Below are 7533 nucleotides of genomic sequence, written 5' to 3' on the forward strand. Positions count from 1 at the left end.
GTTTGACTCATTATGTGGTGTAATCATACACACGTCCAACTTCTTGTTCTGCAATAATATTTGCTCGTTTCTTCAACCGTCTATTAACTGCTCTCGCAATCCCCCTTTTGACTCTTGATTATTATCGAGTAGACGTCCAGAGACCATATGCTGATAGCTGTTGAATATGATCCAAAATCTATTTACCTGTTGTACTATGGAAGGAGTCCTAACAGCCTATAGCATACCAAACCTGCTAGACGTAGCATAGTACAACTCTGTTTCGTGTTCGCTAAGAAAGAGAGTTGTTTACCCCTATATGTAGTCCAAGGTAGCCATAGAATAGATGAGAGAAAGATACACCATATTGATATTGATAGCACGTAGAGAGTTTATCCTCTCGTGTACTGTAATACTCCTCCACTTATACCGAGAGCGCCGCCGTACGTGGTTTTTCCCGTTTGGCTTTCCACGTAAAAATCTGTGTTCTTGTTCTTTGTTTGATCTAATTTTATTTCCGCGGTTTTATAACAAGTAGTATCAAAGCACAAGGTTTTAAGATCGATCCACTACCTCGAAAAACTTCTCCGCTGTGCTCCTGGGGCAGCACCGTGTGTTTGGACTTTGGATCAACCGCCCCAGCCTTGCGGCATCACGCTGTTGGAGATATGCCCAAGAGGCAATAATAAAATGGTTATTATAATATATCTTTGTGTTTATGATAATGTTTGCATACCATGCTATAATTGTATTAAACGAAACATTGATACATGTGTGTTATGTAAACAACAAGGAGTCCCTAGTAAGCCTCTTGTATAACCAGCTTGTTGATTAATAGATGATCATACTTTCATGATCATGAACATTGGATGTTATTGATAACAAGGTTATATCATTATGTGAATGATGTAATGGACACACCCAATTAAGCGTAGCATAAGATCACGTCATTAAGTTATTTGCTATAAGTTTTCGATACATAGTTACCTAGTCCTTTCGACCATGAGATCATGTAAATCACTTATACCGGAAGGGTACTTTGATTACATCAAACGCCACTGCGTAAATAGGTGGTTATAATGGTGGGATTAAGTATCCGGAAAGTATGAGTTGAGGCATATGGATCAACAGTGGGATTTGTCCATCCCGATGACGGATAGATATACTCTGGGCCCTCTCGGTGGAATGTCGTCTAAATAGCTTGCAAGCATATGAATGGTTCATAAGAGACCACATACCACGGTACAAGTAAAGAGTACTTGTCATGAGACGAGGTTGAACGAGGTATAGAGATACCGATGATCAAACCTCGGACAAGTAAAATATCGCGTGACAAATGGAATCGGTATCATATGTAAATGGTTCAGTCGATCTCTAAAGTCATCGTTTAAATATGTGGGAGCCATTATGGATCTCCAGATCCCGCTATTGGTTATTGGTCGGAGAGAAGTCTCAACCATGTCTACATAGTTCGCGAACCGTAGGGTGACACACTTAAGGTTTGATGTCGTTTAAGTAGATATGGAATATGGAATAGAGTTCGAAGTTTTGTTCGGAGTCTCGGATGGGATCCAGGACACCACGAGGAGTTCCGGAATGGTCCGGAGAATAAGATTCATATATAGGAAGTCATATTCCAAGTTTGTAAATGATCCGGTTCATTTATGGCAGGTTCTAGAAAAGTCCGGAAGAAATCACCATGGAAAGTGAAGTCCCGGAGGGACTCCACCTAGCATGGTCGGCCAGCCCTAAGGGGGTGGAGTCCCAGGTGGACTCCACCATAGGTGGCCGGCCACCCCACCTAAAGGAAATGTGGGAGTCCCACCTTGGGTAGGACTCCCTCCTTGAGTAGGTTTCCCACTTTTGGGAGGTTTTGTTGTTGGGGTCTTATTCGAAGATTTGGACTACAACTCTTGGGGATTTCCACCTATATAATGAGGAGGAGAGGGAGGGGGCAGCCACTCTTGGCCGCACCACCTAGGGCTGCCCATGGCCGGCGCACTAGCCACCCCCTCTCCCCAAACCCTAGCCTCTCCTCCTCCACATAATACTCCCGCAGCGCATAGGCGAAGCCCTGCCGGAGTTCTCCACCACCACCGCCACCACGCCGTCGTGCTACCGGGATTTCGAGGAGGATCTACTACTTCCGCTGCCCGCTGGAAGGCGAGAAGGACGTCGTCATCAACACCAAACGTGTGACCAAGTACGGAGGTGCTGCCCGATTGTGGCATCGTCAAGATCTTCTACGCGCTTTTGAAAGCGGCAAGTGATCATCTTCTGCAACAACGAGATCTAATCTCGTAGGCTTTGGAAATCTTCAAGGGTTAGTCTCGTTCATCCCCTCGTTGCTACCATCTTCTAGATTGCATCTTGGCTTGGATTGCGTTCTCGCGGTAGGAAATTTTTTGTTTTCTATGCTACGAATCCCATCAGTGGTATCAGAGCCGTGTCTATGCATAGATTGGTTGCACGAGTAGAACACAATTGTTTGTGGGCGTTGATGCTTTGTTGTCTTTAGTTCGAGTACTTTGCATCTTTGTGGCATGGTGGGATGAAGCGGCTCGGGCTAACTTTACATGACCGCGTTCATGAGACTTGCTCCACGTTCGACATGCAACTTGTATTGCATAAGTGGCTTTGCGGGTGTCTGTCTCTCCCACCATAGTGAAGATTCAATTTACTCTTTCTATTGATAACACTAGTATCACCGTTGTGGTTCATGTTCGTAGGTAGATTGGATCTTACTCGAAAACCCTAAACCACGTAAAATATGCAAACCAAATTAGAGACGTCTAACTTGTTTTTGCAGGTTTTGGTGATGTGATATGGCCATGATGTGATGATGAATATGTATGAGATGATCATTATTGTATTGTGGCAACCGGCAGGAGCCTTATGGTTGTCTTTAAATTTCATGTTGAGTAGTATTTCAAAGTAGTTGTAATAGTTGCTACATGAGGTGAACAACCATGAAGACGGCGCCATGGACCTTGACGCTACGCCGACGATGATGGAGATCATGTCCGTGCTTTGGAGATGAAGATCGAAGGTGCAAAGACTAAAGGGCCATATCATATCACATATGAATTGCATGTGATGTTAATCCTTTATGCATCTTATTTTGCTTAGAACGCGACGGTAGCATTATAAGATGATCCCTCACATTAATATCAAGATAATAAAGTGTTCTCCCCTCGTATGCACCGTTGATATAGTTCGTTGTTTTCAAAGCATCTTGTGATGATCGGATGTGATAGACTCAACGATTACATACAACGGGTGTAAGCCATGTTTGCACACGTGGAATACTTGGGTTTGCTTGACGAGCTTAGCATGTACATACATGGTCTCGGGACACAGGAAACCGAAAGGTTGAACACGAGTCATATGGATGATATGATCAACATGTTGATGTTCACCATTGAAGCTACATCGTCTCACGTGATGATCGGTTTTGGTGCAGTGGATTTGGATCGTGTACCACTTAACAACTATGAGGGATGTTGTATTAAGTGGGAGTTCATTAGTAATTAGATTAAAACATGAACTAATTATCATAAACATAGTCTCGAGTAGTATTTTGAATTAATTTGTAGTATTGGCATCCGTTTTCTACCAAGCGCTAGTCTTGTTATTGAGATAGAAATACTCGTTAAAATCTGAAAATAAACTTTACGGACTGGTACCGTATTGTTAAAGAATCAAGAAATGATTAAGTCCTATTGCAAACTTTTAGTAAACTTCACATTGTTGATTCAAAGAAGTATGGTTTCAATTAGTACCTAAAGTTATCTTGTCTCCGTGAAACTTGAAGTTCAAATCTGTTTGAAAACTAAGGAGCTGAAAATATTAGTTTTCAGAAGTAATCAAGGTATGAGATATATGTGATATCTAAGACCTTATTGCAAGATGATATAATATAATTTGGTGAGGCTACATAAACTCATAAGTTTTATGGGAATGTACGAAGGTTGAAGACGCAAGGCGTCCCAAATCTTCCAACTATTGGGGCACTAACGATATTCACATATCCATGAAGTGATCGTCCTTAGTATGCACCGTTGCTAAAGACTCGTCGTTTCGAATACTAAGGTATAGATTCTACGTGTGCATACAACGGGTGCAAGCCAGATTTGCACATGTGAATACGGAGGTTAAACTTTACGAGCCTAGCATGTACAGACATGGTCTCGGAAAAGTCGTCATGATATGATGGATAAAATTATGAGTGAAATTGTTCATCATATTACAAAGTTACTAATAGTGAAATCTGAAACACTTGTCATATGGTCTCAGAAAGTCATCATGAATTGATGGATAAAATTATGAGTGAAATTGTTCATCATATTACAAAGTTACCTTTTAAACAACACTTAGTCTAATTTGAGATTTGAAATTTTATTTTTATATGTGACAAAACAAATATCGGTGCAACACCTTACAGCGATTTGTTTGTCATTACCCCATATAAAAATATATATGTATCCTTGGTTCTTCTAAAGCACACAGGGATATTCTTACTGTTTGTCCAATCATCATCACATGAATCATTCTGGTATATGCTCCTAACTTTTAGAGCATAGGACATCTGATTTTGTACATATTATTCGTGATCTAAAATCACTTCTGTGTTTTTACTCATCGAGTGTCAATTACACTCAAGTTTTGTTAAACCTTCGCATGAAAAGAACACCTTCTTAATATTTCTATATTGAACTACTTCAATATCCATTCTATGTACTTTGACTTAAACTTATTATGTGTTTCAATCTATCTTCATAGATCTTGACACTAAATTTGTTTTAGTCCATATCCTTTCATTGAAATTAATTCTCAATGAAACCTTTTTAATCAAGTATATAATTACATCATTTATAACCAACTATATGTTATATACATAAGTATTATAAATATGTCTCAGCGCTCCCACTTAATTTCTTGCAAATGCAAGCCTCTTCATCGTCTCCGATGAAATCAAAAACTCTTTGACTATTTCATCCGGTGAAGATTCCAACTCCGCGATACTTACTTCATCCAATTGAAGTTTGTATACCTATATTAGTATTCCACTTGACCAGAAGAAACTCTTGGTTGTATCTTGTATACACCTTTAATACGCACTTCTGATAAGTAATGTATTTTGCCATCCTACTAGCATATCTCATAAAAGAAATATGTAGTGATTACTAGAATAATCCACATAGACTATAAGCACTGCTATGGAAGATCTAATCTTATCGTAGTCAACTCATTGAACTTTGTCGTAAACAACTTTTCGACAAGTCGAGCTTCTTCAAGGATATTTCATCCATGTCCATCAATTTATAGATCCATTTACTTTCAAAAAGTATTTATCTATCTTGGATTTCATGGTGTTGTTGCGGTCAAAAACCCACCGGCGAGCAGCGACGGGCAACACAGTAGAGCCGGGAGGCTCCCAGGATTGCGGTGGACCCTGGTCCCTCGGGCGACGGCCCGCAATGCATTATGGCACACGTCCTGGTGCTTACGAGGGCGTGCCACCTGACCTATACCTGGTCAGGAAGGTGATGGATTGCTTCGACTAATTTCCTGCATGGCAAACACGTAAACATTAAATACAAGCCCCGATCGGCTCTTAAGTTGTTCTGTGGATCGGCTCAAAGAGCCGATTACCCCATGGTTCATGTTAGATTTATAAGGACATGGGGATCATGCTTTATCAATATCAAGCTAAGCTAATCTACAATAGTCTAGGGTTTTCACCGTATAATCGGAACATCCTATGCGTAATTGAGCCTAGCAGATACGTAAGATGATAGAAAACCAGTCCTAAAGAGGCCTAAAAACCAACGAGAAGTTGATCCCCGGAACAATCCCTCTAGAGCTTAATGAACCACACCTTACGCACTACCGGATACTTCAACCCGTTTATAAGGCCTAACCATACGGATATCAAACCAATCTTTGAAGAACAAGGAGCAACTATAACGGATTAGATCTACTAAATAAAGAATCAAGCAAGATGTTGCCCTTACACCTAAAATAGGTGTAAGGGCAGCTAGATATCGAGGGGCAGCGTAGCTAAACAAGTGCATCATGAAAGCATTGTCATCAACCCCAAAACACCTAAGATAAGGGTGTTGCTCGCCATCAAAAAGGCTTCAAGACGAGCAACACCAACAACGAATAAATCGATATCGCCTAGATCGCAAGATGCGATCTAGGCAAGCATGTTGCTTACCCGGGAGAAACCCTCGAAACAAGGGGTGGCGATGCGCCTAGATTGATTTGTTGTGAACGTGATCGTCCTCCTTCTCAATAACCCTAGATACATATTTATAGTCCGTAGACTCTCTAACTTGGGAATAAACCCAACCGTGTACGAGCTAAACTCTATCTCTTAATTCTAACCGACACGTAACCTACTATAATTTACAGATACACGGGCAATCTTGCCCAAACTTCTTGTACAAGGCCGGTTCGAGAATATTATCCATGTATATCTTCTAAGCCCATCTAATCACGGCCCATCTCCAGACTTGGTTAAATTCTGGTGATAACACATGCCCCCCTGGTTTTGGCAATGATAATTTCTAAACCACTCCGTTTTTTCTTCGTAAGGTCACGTCGTGGCAGAGCAGAACCATCGCAGTGTCCCTCATCATGATGCCTTGCCTTCTCAACTCTGCACGATTTGACAATTCTTTGGCACCACTTCCTCGGAAACTGCTGTAACATTAACTATATCCCCTTTTATTTAACCGCGTCGAGCGACTCGCTTCTTCATCCTCTTGCTCCGTACTAGCCGTCGGCAAAAAACCCCCTTCCTCTGTAGCCATGTCTTCCTCCTCCTCCTCCTCCTCTGCCTCATCCGGCCTTTCCTTCGGCTCCTCCTCCTCCGAGCCGAGCTAGAGCAGGAGGTTAATCTGATGGCCATCTACGAGGCTCTCATCCCCGAGTACCGGGACGCGAGGGATTGGGACTCTTCCATCGAGTCCGGAGGACGACGCAGCCCTCACCGACGGAGAAGAAGACCTCCAGTTCCTCGCCGACGGAGAGCTGGAGGCAGCAAGCGACGACGACCTCTTCTCATGGGAGGTGGACCTCTCCTCCGACGAAGAGGAAGAAGAAGCGGAGGAGGACTCCTCCTCCTCCTCCGAGGAGTACCCACCGGCCAAGCGCTTCCGCGCTGGGTCGGATGACGATGACGATGATGACGACGAGGAGGATGAATCCCCCGCCGGCGGCTTCATCAGCAGTGATGAGGACGCCGCCAGCGCAAGCGAGGCCGACAGCGGCGAGGACGGCGACGACGAGGGCAGCGACGGCCCTTAGATTAGGGAGTAGTGCAGGGCCAGTAGTGGTAGTGCATTAGGCATCGGATGATCCTTTTGAGAGCCATCGGCTCTTCCTTGTAAGATCTTTCTGTTAATCAATGAAGAATGTGTAATGTCCCAGGTTTAGAGACGATCGAGGGGTAGATTTTAGAAAGGGTTGTGCATTGCATAGTAAATTCTGGGGAAATTTCGCGCTTTTAAACAAAAACTCGCATCAAGCGGACAAGTTTCTCAC

This window comes from Lolium rigidum, chromosome 3, assembly GCF_022539505.1.
Source record: "Lolium rigidum isolate FL_2022 chromosome 3, APGP_CSIRO_Lrig_0.1, whole genome shotgun sequence".
Classification (NCBI taxonomy): domain Eukaryota; kingdom Viridiplantae; phylum Streptophyta; class Magnoliopsida; order Poales; family Poaceae; genus Lolium; species Lolium rigidum.